The sequence below is a fragment of the Harpia harpyja genome, chromosome 5, assembly GCF_026419915.1.
Source record: "Harpia harpyja isolate bHarHar1 chromosome 5, bHarHar1 primary haplotype, whole genome shotgun sequence".
Taxonomy (NCBI): Eukaryota; Metazoa; Chordata; class Aves; order Accipitriformes; family Accipitridae; genus Harpia; species Harpia harpyja.
In genome coordinates, this window is record NC_068944.1 from 47,425,837 (window position 1) to 47,441,997 (window position 16,161).

Genomic DNA, 16,161 nt, shown 5'->3' on the forward strand with positions numbered 1-16,161 from the left:
AGTTCAACATAAAGATGTTTGCTGTCAAAGAAAGGTTTTCTATTATAAACAAGTATGTTATTATTAATGCTGCTGTATAACTATCTAGGAGTAGCAAGTGGGCCCTTTGCCACTTCCAATGTCAAGTAACTAAATTATGCAGAAGTTGAGGCTTTAAATGTAAAAAGTATTGGTGTTTCTCATGGAAAAAAAAAAAAAAGTGGATAAAAGAACAGCAAAACCCTGCAATGCTCTGCCTCTTCTTGTCTCCCCATCATGATCCCAGCCTTTGTAGTTGCCCTGCCTGTCCATTCAGTATGTACACGCCCGGTCAAAGATTGAAACCAACAGAATCAAATTTCATAGGATGCTCTGGTATCTAAGGAATGATGCAAGGGTGAGACAAGGTACAGAAAGGAATTTAAACCTCACTGAAAAAATATAAGAAAGAGGATCTTCAGCCTAAGAACACACAGTGTGAAAAATGAGGATACATGGACTTTATTTATATATTTATGCTCCATTAAAATGACATTCATTAAAGGAAGTCATTAAAAATGTCCCCAAAGGTTCCAGGTCCCTTAACTAATGATGTTTCTGCCTCATGAACTACAGACACTGAAACACTGTAGAACTTACACTGAAATGCACCCAAGAAGTCACTGGGACAATACACATGTAATATTTTAAGCACAATATTCCATAGCAATGTCTTTTTTTAAAAACAGTTTCTGCTGTTTTCACTGCTTGTATTTCATGAATGGTTAAGCAGGAAACATAGTTGTGTGTACAAATACTGAAGCACTGGTTAAACCACGACACCAGGACAGTGGCAAAGGCCCAGATTTCCACTTCTGTTGTATGATGCATGTTTTGATCAGCACACAGACCTCTTATTTTTCTGTGTCACTTACTAGTGATCAAATACTACGGTATAGGGACAGAAGAGATCTTTGACCTGTTGTTTACCATGATTTTTCATAAGTTATTTAATGAAAGCATTATATCACATCATTAATGCAGGATTTCCAGTGTGCATTGATGCCTTTCAGCATTCAGCCTGTGGCTCCTAGACTTGCAGCATGATGGCTTGGCTGTTACTGGAGACAGTGCTGTCAAGGCTGCCACATTTCATCTACTTTGGAAGCAGATTTCACAGAGCCACAGAATCACAGAGATATTCCAGTCCAACCCCCTGCTCAAAGCAGAGTCATCTAGAACTGGTTGCCCAGGTCAATGCCTGTCTGGGTTTTGAATATCTCCAAGGATGGAGACTCTTCAACTTCTCTGGGCAACCTCTGCCAGGGTTTGATCACCCTCACAGTAAAAAAAGTTCTTTCTTAAATTTAAACAGAATTTCTTGTATTTTAATTTGTGTCTATTTCCTCTTGTCCTTTCACTGGATACCACTCAGAAGAGTCTGACTCTGTAATTTGTTATTATGTCTTATTATTATGTCTTATGTCATACTATAACATAATATGTCATAATGTTGTTATGTGATTATTAGACATGTTCTTATGTCATGTTATTATGTCTTTGTTATTAACTCTTTGTTATATCCCCCCATGAGGTATTTCTCTCCATTGATAAGACACCCCTTGCCCCCAAACCCTTCTATTCTCACAATTTGTTTTCTTTCTCTTTGTGAACTTGGTGGTTTCCTAAATGCTGGCCCTAACTGCAGCATGCATTTGAGCTCAAGGACTACCCTTCTTCTTAAAGTTACTTGGATGCATTAATGCTTGATGGGACAGCAGTACTGTCCTTATAAACATGTTGTGGGATCAAATCTCAGGAACAACATGATGAGTAAGAATATTCTGTTTTAACTAAGTTTCTTTTTCTCCTCACACTGAAGCCCATATGTCTTTTAAATACAGAAAAGGAAACTGTTTTCTCCTTTTGGCAAATCCTGTAAGAAATGTTCTGTGGGAAGGCAAAAAACAAGAAGTGGAATACAGATGCCATTTCATCATAATTTTAAGCACTTGACCCTGGGAAGCAATCCAATCCGTATGACATATTGCTCAGATGCTCTATACAATCACTGGAGAGTAATCAAGTTCAAACACTTCCCCCTCTCCTCTGACAACACACCACAGGGACTATATGCACCCCAGCAGCAATTCAGTCTGCTTGAATGTGTTGTTTACCTGCTTCACTAACAACATATGGAACTAGGGGAAAAATTATGCCCCTTCATCCATTTGGCATCGTGGCCATAGAGCCTCCTTTGAGGACGGGTGCCAGAAAGACCACAACTGGAGCTTATACAGTAGTCCTTCGAGGTTTAGGAGTTAGAGGCTGTGTTTTGAAGTATCTGTGTAGTCCACAGACTGAACTCCCATCTCAGAAGACAGCTTTATCCACCTGGGCAGGACACTCTGGGTGAACATGCTCATGGCTGACCTTTGGAAGCCAGACAGCAACTGAAATCTGTGGGGCCAGGTAGAAAGCTGGTCAGAGAGATCCTCATGATAGCCTCACAGTTGGGTCGCTTTGCTTATGGCAAAGCAGAATCCATGTTCAGATGTGGCTTTCTGCATCAGCCTACCTACCATGGGATAAAAGATTGTTTCTCTTCTGCCACTGACATGATGTCCTATTCTCCAAACGCATCAATCTTTTAAAAACTGAAAGCAGCCTCAAATCCCCACCTCCAGCTGTCACTGCTTTGGCTGTGAAGCTTCCTGGCACTGTACTTGAGAGGCTTCTCTGCCTTTTTCTGATCCCAAGAGCCTTATAAGCTGCATTGACTCACTAAAACCCAAGCTATTTAAAAATAATGTTGTTTGGATGGCAAATTCAGGCACTGAGAATTTAGGAAATACTAGATCTGTGCAACTGCAGTTTTGCTCTCTTTTAAATTCATTTTGTGCTGTCCTGTTAGTGAGTACGTGAGCTACTTACTTACTTTAATTACAGTTCTGACATTAATGTCAGCACCATCTTAAGCATGCAGGGAAGGGAAATAATCACAGTGGCACAAGCAGTCAAATAATTTCCTCTTCTAAGCACTTGCCTTTGTAACCTAAACAGCAATAAACCAGTCTTCCTCCTGTCCTTCCTCTGTCACTCCCCTCCTTTCTCTCTTCCTTCCTTCCTCCCTGTCTTCCTTCCTTCCTTCCCAGCCATAGCAGCCCTCCCCATTGAAATATCAGCAGCATTTGGAGCTCTGAACCTTGTATATTGTATATTGAACTGAGATTCAAGACTAACACCAACTAGCAAGACGGAAAGCTATACTCTTAAAGCCATGGAGAGTTTGCAGAGCCCCAGCTCGAGCCTGAAGGAGTGTCAGTGTAAAGTCTGACCTGATACTCTTTCTCCCTTGTGCAAAAGTCAGGGAAATTCTGCTATATGTGTTGCTGCTGACGTATACAATAATTAGGTACTAGGGCCATGGGCCATGTCCCCTTCATGTTAGTATATCCACTTCTTTCTGCTTAGGAGCTGAAGAGTGAGAGAAGGATTGGTGTCTCCGGTATCATGTTATTCCTGGAGAAACCCTAAAATAAGAGCATATGTGCTGTGTGAAGGAGGTAACCCAAAATATCTCTCTCAACCTTCAGGTTTTTTCCCCTCAAAATACAGTCTGAGTGCCTTTGTTCTACATAAAAAAAATCAGTGCTTTATGCTTGGAGAAGGAACACATATTCAGTTGACAACATGTGATTTTCATCAGTAAAGAGGTTCCTGAGCACTTATTTTCCTGAGTAAATAGGTTAGCTAGTTTGGCTTGCAATTAAGTACATACAGTCGGACACTTTAAGCACCTTCCTATCTCAAAATCCAGGGGGGATATTACAGGTTAAAACCTAAGATCTGTGGAAAGCCAGACAGTCTGTAAAAAACTAAATATAATATTATAAAAAACAAATATTATTAAAAAAAAGTGGACCCAACACCCACTGTTCATTACACTCATTATCTCACTTCTTCCCCAATTGTAGTTCCTTTTGTAGTATAATTACTGAAGTCCTTTATCTTGAGGATTTTTGTTTCTTGATTGGCTGCCTTGTGTAGATAAAATCTTAACATAGTTCATTACACATGGTTGCCAACCAGGTGCTCTCTGCAAGCTCAGCTGTGCAACCCAGCCGTCAGGATCAGAAGTCACTAGGATGGATCTTGTGCTCAGTCATACTCAGTTCTCTCCTCTCCCTGGTAACTTATTTATACTGGATATGCAGCAACATAATTTTATATCGAGACATATAGCCTTGTATTAAATGTGGTCAAAGCTGCCAGTAGACTGAAAGATGTTAATGGGAGGGGCACACAGACATCGAGGCTATTACACACAATTTTGCCTCCCTAGAAAGGGTGGCAAGTTGCATGTTGCACACTGGTGGAGAAACAGATGGAAAACACCATCAGAGAGGCTTAGCATTTGATTGCTCCTTTGCTTCCAGGGTTGTCACACCCAGCAGTGACTCTGTGGGGTGCTAATTCCACTGGGAGGGCTCCTGCTGCCAGCTCAAATGCATCACAGCCACCTGATGAAAGGTGTTGAAGTGGTGCAAAGTCTTTCTGCCAGTTCAAGTGTGTTCAAAAGAAGTCTGAAGAAGCAGTTTTGTCCCTAAAGACTTTTATTTTTTCTGATCAGGTGTAATCTGTCCTCCTCCAGATGGCATTAACATTATTGTTCTGGGTAATTCAACAGAAATACAATCGTGAGTTCACATCGGACTTGCATTAGGGTGGTCAGTGGGTGGTTATCCACAGTTTTAACAAGAGCAGAGCCATGCCCCGATAGACAGTATAGTATCTGTATGTGCAAAGGACTCAGAAGTCATGGGAAATAAGCTCTTATTTCAAGCTCTTTTAACACCTTTGGCAGGTTGCTGAATCTCTTTGTATCCCTTTTCTTACCTGTAAAATGGGAATGATAATTACTTTCCCATGTAATGAGACAAGGATGAGAAATGGGAATCATTGCTATCATACAAAAAAGTCTTAGCTCCTCAGTATTAATTCACATCTGTTAATCTCTTCACGAGCACCTTGTTAGTCTCAGGAATTGCAAAAATTTTTGCTTCTGCTGTCATATGTGTGGGAGTAGATCAGGATTAACTCTCCTGAAGTTAATAATAATGCCGGGCTGAGTAAATGCAGAATCAGACCCTCCCAGTAATGAAACACCACAGATCCACTCTCACAGGAGCTGAACTTTCTCTAGCCATTTTCAGCATCTTTACAATCTCCTGTGACAAAAGACACCTGTTTCACGCTTTCACTCCTCCAGGAACCCATACAGATCTAATGTTTCTAAATCTGACCTGTTTCCCAAGTCAAGAGTTTAATTTTCTCACCTGGAGAGCAGTTAGGTCACCCATCTTGGTGTTTTACTCCCATGCAGAGACACTTTGCAAGAAGAAGTTTTCACAACCTTTACCAACGAAGAAGACCACACACTGAATAAATCCAGCCATTTAATCTCTACGGTATCTATTTTACTCAACTATTACTGAATGATGGTGACTATTTCAAACAGAGAGTTCGTGACTGTACAAAGGACAGTGAGCACCAGCTCTAACATCTTTCCTGCCCACATAACCATGCTGCCTGAAGTCAAGCAGTCCTGTTGCATGTTGTACCTTCCAGGTTCCTTCTAGGTTTCATATGCTGCCTTTAGCATCCAAAACATGCCTGGCAGAAATCTGTTATGATGCATTCAACCTCTCAACATGAGGAAACATAAAACTGCAGATTTAGCTGCAGCTATATTACATTGCTTCAGAGAGCTGAAACATATTAAATAAATCTCATATACATGAATCCCACTGCTTATAGGTCTTGAATATTTGGGGTTTTTTTAATGTGTACTATATGCCACCTCCCAAAATAAAGAAAATTCTCTCTGTAACATTTTTATGTCTTTCATAGACTTCCACCCCAGCCTGAAGTTCAGTAAAAATGTCTCTGATTTGGTGTAAGGTGGGTTTCTTTTTAAAGCATGCATTATTTTCTGTGAAGGAACCAGGTGTCTGTAGCTCTGGACTTTCTGTACCTCAGAAAGGAGCCCTCAGGACACGCAAGAGGAGGGGGGCTGCTCCAGAGCACGGATGCGTGCAAAGCAACTGTGCCTCCACATCAGGGACAGCAAACTTTTAGGGTGACTGGCATTAAATACGTTTGAGCAAAGATTGTAGCCTCTGGTTGCTGGGACCAATCCAAATCTGTCAGTGACAAAAATGGCTCCAACAGTGCCCTGAACTGCCCCCCTATATAAGTAGCCACCACACAGGCTAAGGGCAGAAGACAGCAAGCCAGTTGTGTAGGAAGAATTTAACTCCAAACACGGTAGGGATTCTGGCTTCTCTGCAGCTCAGAGACCACCACCATAGCAATGCTGATACCATTTCATTCAGCCTCTGCTGCTGCCAAGAGTTTAGGTTGCAAACTACTTTTCCCTCTTTCTCCCTCAGCTACAACCCAGCCTTGGTGCCTTCTGCACGGTGGCTGCCAGGACGCTGGTCTGCAGGAGCCCGAGCTCCCCCTCACCTCCAATGGCCCCATCTTGCTCCAGCGTCTACACGTGGGCTCCCACTATAGTCACCTCACCCAGCCCCCCTACCCTATTTCACGTAGAGGGGTGGAAATGAGTTAGGGGGAGCGTGAGGCTTCTCCACTGGCCCGCGGCTGCACGGCGGCAGATCGTCCCCGCTAGCGCTGCCTCGGGTGCCCAAAAATCGTTGCCTTCTAAAGACCATTTTGTCTGTGGCTCACACCCATGCCCTGTACACATAAAGAGAAACTGAAATGTTCCGGGCTCCACTGTCATCTTATGAGCAAAGTAATAACATATAGCCCCGCGTCTCCTTTTCACCAAGTCAGCTGCTTGGGTTGGGCTCCTCTCCCCGCACGTGGCTTCAGCGGGACAGCGGGCAAGCCGCCGCGCTGGCCGGGCCCGCACCAGCCCGGTGAGCCGGCTGCCATGAGGAACTCCCTGGGATGGCTTTGCTCAGCCTTCACAGTTGTCACTGCCATTTTTTCCTGAGGTGATTGTTGGTCTAGGGTCTTCATAAGAAAAAGGTCTCAGATTCCTGGTACTAGCAATAGACCACGCTGCCTTTACAACACACAGACCATTCGTACAGCCCTGGTAACAACCACCCATACTTTGTCAGCTACCTGGTAATGAAGCTGCACAATCTGCTGGAGAGAGTTGTAGTGGAAGATTACCTCAAAATCTCAGCCAGGACAGCTCACATCTTATCACCTAAAAATCTGCAAGACTGCAGAAGACCAGTGTTTCTTCCTCAGCAGTTTATCATGTATTTCATGGCAAGAGAAGGGCAGCTCAGCCAGAGGTTGGACATGCTGGCCCTCAAACTATAGCTCACTAAAACAGCTCAGATCAGCAAAAAGGCTGCTGCCACCGAGAGAAATTAATTGGGCGTAATTTCTGTTCAAAAGAGTGTCACAGCTGAGGCTGAGGTATGGGGACGGGGGGTGGGTAACTGGTCCTTGGCCCCTCTCCTCCCTCCTTCTGCAGTTACAGGGGCTTGAAGGGAAAATCAGGCTCAAGGGCTTTATGTAGTGCCTTTTCCAGTGAGAAAGATCAGGAAACTCTTCCTTTATTTACAGAAACGCTGGGCAACACCTGTTTTGGACACAAGAATATTTGGCTACTGGTGGTAAAGAAATCCTTCTGCCCTATCGATCTGTTACCATTCACTCCAGACAAGAAAACCTTGTGAAGTCTGTGTCCTAAACCTCTCTCTCATAAGCAGAGATTTAGACTAAATATGTATTATTCCCCCTAGACATATTGCTTTGCGTATGCCAACATATATCCTGCATTCAGTTCTAATTATATGAGTGGTGACCTCTTCTATTTACAGAAGGGAAAGCTGGTCATGCAAGCATTTCCTTTTTTTCCCTTTTTGGCTACATGAGCCCTTCTGACACAAATATGCTAAAAGCTTCTAGATCAGTTATGTTGAAAGCCCAGCTTTAGCTTCAGCGTTACATTAACTGATTCCTATTGAAGCCGTTCTTGTTAGCCTATCAACGCTCTATTTCCTCAGTAAAGATGTTTCACAGCAAAAAGCTGCTCTAACTTCCCTTATGGTCCTTTCTGTCGCTCCCAGGCAGGGCTCTGTTCCGGGACTGACACCTGCAATACAAAGAAGTGGGGGACCAGAGGCCATCACAGCTTACCACGCTTTGCTGGTTTGCTTTTGCTTTACCAGGCTAGCAAGGGCTTTTAGTGCCTTTCCTCAGTCAGGCTGGGAGTTGGCCATCATCTCCCACCCGTTCCCCAGTGTGAGAGAGAGGTGGGTAGGCCAGGCCAGAAGGGTCCAGCTCCTCTCAGATGGCAGATAGCGAGGAGAAAGGATAGACCCCACACGCAGATGTAGGGAGAGAAGATCCTGACATGACACACCCTCAAATATACTGCAGTCCTACAAAGACTGAACTTGGGACAAAAACATATACATATACATATATATATATAACCACACAAGAGGCAAACACTTTCAGGTCATTTACAACAGATGAGCTACGTCTTGGTTCAGTGGCTTCAGAAGATCTATGTCATCGGTAGCAATAGGAAGGAGAGAATCAAGACAAAGAAAAAGCTCCTGACTTAAACTTGGATTTTATTCTTCCCACCACAAAATAGGCATGTGTGTTCTGCACCCTGGCAAAAGACCAACAGCAAATTCTGGAGGACAAAGGAGATAAACAAACGGCGGTTTAAATTAGCAAACCACAGATTGATACACAGCATACACAGCTAGAGCAAAAGTGAAAGCTTAGGGAGAGGCTTCAAAAGGCAAGAAGACTGTTTTGCCAGAAGCAGGATAAAGACTTGCCTGCAGCCTGGAAACAAGCTTGGATCAGGAGCACCCAGCTCCCCACAGCTGCTATATTTGCAAGACTAAAATTATTTTCTGCAAAAACTTCAGACAGGTTGTGGTATCTGCAGTTACAGTCCAGACTTTGCAAAGAAAATCTAGGTGCGCTGAATATAGACTAGTAATACCTTTTAGAGTAGGGAAAAAACAGTTATTTGGGGAAAAAAATGTTTGTAGTCATTTCAGCTAGTGGGAAGGGTTGAAAAACATGGGTTCAGTAATAGGGACTCAATTCAGTTGCCTACATAAGTCATTTACTGCCCTAGAGATTCCTGTCTGACCCCATCTCCTGCTCCAGTAGGGCATGGGTGTCCTGTAGGCCCCATGCTTTATCCATCAGTGTATGTGGATGTCTCACATGCCAGTCAGGACACTCTGGGGTACCAGCTATCAGTGTCCACCAAAATGACTCTGATCCCTCGGTGTCATTAGCAGAGCACTTACGATAGTCAGACGGGCCCATGACGACGAAAGAAAACAACACTAAATACAAGTGAATACAATAGAAATTACAGGGGAAAACCCCCCAAATTTACAAAAAGTAGATGAATAGCAAATGGATAAAATTTTGTTACTACTAAGTATAACTTGAAAAAGTTTGCGCAAAGACCGGGATCCAATGTTGTGTACACTGATGTACTACAAAAAGTATTTGCACTGATGGATGCAGATTTGTCCCTTGGTCACAACCTGGGCTCAGAGGGCTGTGATGGGAGGCACAAACCCCAACTGGAGGCCAGCTGCTGGGGTGTACCCCAGGGGTCCTGGGCAACCTGCTCTAGCTGACCCCGCTTTGAGCAGGGGCTTGGACCACACAATTTGCTGAGGGGCCGTCCGTTCTGTGATTGCATGTGGAAAAAAGTTACATGCTGTCTCTAAGTTATGATTTCTTCTATCCAGAAATATATGACACAGCTGATGAGCATATAATTGATGTCATAGTCAAGGTATTTGCCAGAAATAGCATACTGATAACGGCAGTGGTAGACAGTGGACCACAGCTTGATTCTTACAAGTTTAAAAATCAAAGCCTTTGCAAATCATGCAAACATTTTACTTCAAGTGCAGGATATTCACAATATAAATGTATTGTGGATAGTGGTGCTATGATAGCTAATCATCTAAGGACATTATAGGATGCAGATTTTAGAGAAGCCAGATGTTTTGTGAAAAATAACTAAAAAGATGTAGAACTCATATGAATGATAGAAAAGAAAGGAATACTCAAGTGCCAGCAGCTTATAAAATAGCCTAAGGAAAATCTGGAGTGAGTTATACCAGAGGAATGTCTGTGAAGGGAGGAAAAGAGAGGGAACATAACCACGCAGAGAAAACTTTGCCAGTGCGGGCAATTCAGGAGGACTAGTCAGAAATGTAAGATGGGATCTATAAAAAAAAGATATTATCCAGCTAAGGAAAAGGTGGACATAAGCAGCGCATGACAGATGGTAGCAGCTGAAAGATTGAGAAGGATATGAATAAATGGGAAATTTAAGGAAGAACTAAGGAAGATGCAATCACATCTTCAGCAAAATGTTTTGAAAAAGTCTTGCTCAAGGGGATCTCCAAGAGGAAATGGCACGGAAGAAAGATTGAAAACTGAAGCCTCTAACCTGAAAAGGAAGGAAGGAAGATTAGGCAATGCTTGTTCAACCTATGATAGATTCTTGGAGAATGAAGAGCTCAGTATCCCACTGTGTGAATGTATTGGATTTGTGTGGCACTGTTTTGGTAGTGGGGGGGGAGTTACAGGGGTGGCTTCTGTGAGAAGCTGCTGGAAGCTTCCCCCATGCCAGCCAGCTCTAAGACGGACCCGCCGCCAGCCAAGGCCAAGCCCATCAGCAATAGTGGTAATGCCTCTGTGATAACAGATTTAAGAAGGAAAAAAGTTGCTGGGAGAGACAGAAACAGCAGCTGGAGAGAGAACATGTGAGAGAAACAACCCTGCAGACACCCAGGTCAGTGAAGAAGGAGGGGGAGGCGGTGCTCTAGGCGCCGGAGCAGAGATTCCCCTGCAGCCCGTGGGGAAGACCATGGTGAGGCAGGCTGTCCCCCTGCAGCCCATGGAGGTCCATGGTGGAGCAGATATCCACCTGCAGCCCGTGGAGGACCCCACGCCGGAGCAGGTGGGTTCCCGAAGGAGGCTGTGACCCCGTGGGAAGCCCGCGCTGGAGCAGGCTCCTTGCAGGACCTGCAGATCTGTGTGGAGAGAGGAGCCCACGCTGGAGCAGGTTTTCTGGCAGGACTTGTGACCCTGTGGGGGACCCACGCTGGAGCAGTGCGTGCCTGAAGGACTGCACCCCGTGGAAGGGACCTACGCTGGAGCAGTTCATGAAGAACTGCAGCCTGTGGGAAGGACCAGCCTTGGAGAAGTTTGTGGAGGACTGTCTCCTGTGGGAGGGACCCCACGCTGGAGCACGGGATGAATGTGAGGAGTCCTGCCCCTGAGGAGGAAGGAGCAGCAGAAATAACGTGCGATGAACTGACTGTAAAGCCCATTCCCTGTCCCCTTACGCCGCTGGTGGGGGTAGGTAGAGAATCCGGGAGTGAAGTTGTGCCCGGGAAGAAGGGAGGGGTGGAGGGAAGGTGTTTTAAGATTTGGGGTTTTTTCTCATTACCCTACTCTGGTTGATTGGTAATAAATTGAGTTAATTTTCCCCAAGCTGAGTCTGTTTTGCCCGTGACGGTAATTAGTGAATGATGTCTCCTGTCCTTATCTCAACCCACAAGCCCTTTGTTATATTTTTTTCTCTCCCCTGTCCAGCTGAGGAGAGGGGAGTGATAGAATGGCTTTGGTGGGCACCTAGCATTCAGCCAGGGTCAACCCACCACAGTGAGGAAGATAAAGACAAGGCAGAAAATATTCAGATGCACATACAAAATAAAGTTTAAATTTTGTAAAGGGCAAGAATCCAAAAAAAGGAAAGGTGTAAAAGCATTTGTTGTCCATGGAGAAGAAAAACTGCCACAGGACACATGGCCAGGTTCATCTTTGCATTTGAACTGAGCTGGCCACAAAAACGAGAAGGTGTCTGGGGATGCTCTCAACTGTTCGAGCAGCTGGGGATGCAGGAATGCTTCCTGACAAAGGTCTTTGTGCCAGGATCCCTTGCAAGGGACAGGCTGTTAGCGAGACCATTACACTGATTCTGCCTGCTGAAGGTTTAGAAGAATTTCTTAGGCAACTGTAGGTGGTTTATGATTATTCACACAGTAACACTGGATATGGGACCAGAACAACCCAGTAAAATACAAAGGACAAATTCTGTGCCATAGGCCATAAACAGGACAAGAGATCAGGCAGTGAAGTATGAATAACAGTTAAAAATGCAGCAAAATTGGTGGACCCACACCCTACCATCCCTGAGGCAGAGGCAGCAGATGGAGGCTCCACAAGAAGTGGAGGTTCCCCTGCCCTCTTGCCACCAGGCAGGAGGGGACCTAAGAGATGGAGGGGAATGGATACAAGTCCCTGCTCGGAGAGGCAGGCAAATCCCCTCCCAATCTCCCTCACCTTCCCAGTTGCCCCTACGCAACAGGTCTGGGGCTCTGGAACCTGACGACCAGGTCAATGAATATCAGGGTGTAGATGAAGCTCTATCTAGGGAGGTGCCTAGGCTGAGTCAGTCAGCCCCACGCATTCTCACATCCTCTGAAAAAAGAAAAAGGAGGGTAATTGTAGTAGGCAACTCCCTTCTGAGGGGGACAGAGGGCCCAATATGCAGACCTGACCCATCCCACAGGGAAGTCTGCTGCCTCCCTGGGGCCTGGGTAAAAGACATTACCAGGGAACTCCCTGGTCTGGTTCGGACCTCTGATTATTACCCATTGCTTGTTGTGCAGGCTGGCAGTGATGAGACTGCAGAGAGAAATCCAAAGGCAATCAAAAGGGACTTCAGGGCACTGGGGCGATTAGTGGAAGGATCGGAAGCACAGGTAGTGTTTTCCTCAATCCCTTCAGTGGCAGGGAAATACACTGAAAGGAACAGGAAAACACGCCTCGTTAATACGTGGCTCAGAGGCTGGTGCCATCAGTGGAATTTGGGGGTTTTTGATCATGGGGACGTTTACACGGCACCGGGCTTGCTAGCGACAGATGGTATCCAGCTATCTCAAAGGGGTAAAAGAATCCTCGCTCATGAGATGGCGGGGCTCATAGAGAGGGCTTTAAACTAGGTTTGAAGGGGGTAAGGGATAAAACTAGGTGCACCAGAGATGAGCCTGGGGGCAGCGTGCCAATGTTAGGGGTGGATTCGATAGCCCAGCTCAAGTGCGTCTATGCCAATGCACACAGCCTGGGCAATAAACAGGAGGAGCTGGAAGCCATTGTGCAGCAGGATAGATATGACTTAGTCGCCATCACGGAAACATGGTGGGATGACTCCCATGACTGGATTGCTGCAATGGATGGCTATAAGCTCTTCAGAAGGGATCGGCAAGGAAGAAGAGGTGGTGGGGTGGCTCTCTATGTTAGGGAGTGTTTTGACTGTACAGAGCTCCACGATTGTGATGACAAGGTGGAGTGCTTATGGGTGAGGATGAGAGGGAAGGCCTATAAGGCAGATATTGTGCTGAGAGTCTGTTATAGACCACCCGACCAGGTTGAAGAGATGGATGAATCATTCTAGAAGCGGCTGGCAGTAGTCTCAGAATCGTGTGCCCTTGCTCTCTTGGGGGACTTTAACTTTCCAGACGTCTGCTGGAAATACAACACAGCAGTGAGTAAACAATCTAGGAGGTTCCTGGAGTGTGTGGAAGATAACTTCCTGACACAGCTGGTGGGTGAGCCAACCAGGGGAGGAGCTTTGCTAGATCTACTGTTTACAAACAGGGAAGGACTGGTGGGAGGTGTGATGGTCAGAGGCCGTCTTGGGCTTAGCAACCATGAAATGATAGAATTCTCAATTCTCAGTGAGGCAAGGAAGGTGGTCAGCAAAACCACCGCTATGGACTTCCAGAGGGCTAACTTTGGCCTCTTCGAGGCACTGGTTGAGAGAGTCCCTTGGGAGACTGTCCTGAAGAGCAAAGGGGTCCAGGAGGGATGGACATTGTTTAAGAAGGAAATCTTAATGGCTCAGGACCAGGCTATTCCCATATGCTGCAAGTCGAACCACCGAGGAAAACGACCAGCCTGGCTGAACGGGGAGCTTTTGCTAGGAGTCAAGAAAAAAAGGAGAGCTTATCATCTCTGGAAGAAAGGGCAGGCAACTTGGGACGAGTACAGGGATCTTGTTAGGTCATGCAGAGAGGAAATTAGAAAGGCAAAATCTCAGCTAGAACTCAATCTGGCCACTGTCATAAGAGACAACAAAAAATGTTTTTACAAATATGTTAACAGTAAAAAGAGACCCAAGGAGAATATCTGTCCTTTAATGGATACAGAAGGGAACGTTGCCACCAGAGATGAGGAAAAGGCTGAGGTACTTAATGCCTTCTTTGCCTCAGTCTTTAATAGGGAGACCAGTTCTCCTCAAGGTACTCTGCTCCCTGAGCTGGAAAGCAAGGATGAAGAGCAGAATATACCCCCCTTAATCCAGGAGGAAATAGTTAGTGACCTACTACGCCATCCGGACGCTCACAAATCTATGGGACCAGATGGGATCCATCCAAGAGTACTGAGGGAACTGGCGGAGGTGCTTGCCAAGCCATTCTCCATCATCTATCAGCGATCCTGGTCAACAGGGGAGGTCTCAGAGGACTGGAGGCTTGCTAATGTGATGCCCATTTACAAGGGTCGGAGGGAGGATCTGAGGAACTACAGGCCTGTCAGCCTGACCTTGGTACCGGGGGAGATTATGGAACAGTTTGTCTTGAGAGCACTCACATGGCAAGTCCAGGACAAGCAGGGGATCAGGCCCAGTCAGCATGAGTTTACAAAAGGCAGGTCCTGCTTTGGTTGTCAAGCATTGGAATAGGCTGCCCAGGGAAGTGGTTGAGTCACCATGCCTGGAGGTATTCAAAAAGCACGTAGACAAGGTACTCCAGAACATGGTTTAGTGGGCATGGATGATGGTTGGATTCGATGATCTTGAAGGTCTTTTCCAACCTAAATGATTCTATGATTCTATGATTCTAAAATGCATCTGCACAACAGGAGACTAAAAACAAAAGAAAGACCTTGGAAAAGAGTGGAAGAAAGGTAGAAAAAAAAATTGTGAAGATAACAAGTATCACCGTTATCAATGCTGGTATCACTATCTTCATTAGCCAAAAATAAAAGCCAAAATCAAACCTGCTAAGACAGATTTGATTTGAAGAATTAAGCACTCGAGAGAAGTCTGGACTTTCTCCAGCTCCATTCAACAGCTGAAAGTGTGAGCAAGATGAAAAGCAGAAACCAGTCAATGCAGGAGTGTCACAGATGCCAGAATGTGAAACAAGAAGACTGAAGACAAAGAATTACAGTGGTGAGACACACAAAGTCCACAACCAGCTCAGGGGAAATGCTTCCTGTCTGAGGTCACCATGTTATTTGCAGGAAATGCTAGGACGATGGGATTGATGGAGAATCTCGTATGGAAGTTTTTCCAGTCTGGTATCACCTAAAAGGAGCTGAACCAAACGTGGTCTGATTCAGTGGCCAAAACTCTTCTTGAAGAGCTGTGGCATTTTGTTTGTGACTCTGCAGGCCACACGCCCCCAGTGAAGACCAGAAGCTGAATGCCACAGATAAAACATAATTTGCCAACTTTGCTGAAGACATTTTGCAAGAGCCCACAGTGAAAAAAAGAAAGCTGAGCTCCTGCCTCCTTCCTACACAAAATTACTCCTTTCCATACTTCTCTAAAGAAGATGTGTCTGTGGAAACCTCCTCTTTGCAGAGTTTACCAGGTTAGGCTAACAAGCATCTACCCTAACTGAACTGTACAGCAGCTAGTGTCTGCTGCAAGTCACCGTATCTACTGGGACTTCTGGAGAAAACATCCATGCTCACTCGCACTAAGCTAGTGCATATTAGGTGTTGTGAGAGACCTTGTCTACCCTTGCTGATGCCAGGGCAGAAGGCTCCTAGTCCACCAGTGTTTGCTGACACGCTCTGCAGACTCACCACACCTCTCTCTTCTCCCTGCTGCCCCACATGGATCCTGAAAGGAAGCTGATCTATTCCTGCATTTAGCTACCCTGATAACTTGCAAGGATTTAGACCAGACATACAGGACATGAAGAGGACATGCCAGCAATGATACATGATCTCTGAAGGCAAGTTTTGATGATGCAGTCACGTGGGTTTGCTGGTGATGTGACAGACTGAAGACATCTGATGCAGGTTGTGAGATTTTTGTCCATGCTAATTCCCAACTTTTGTGCA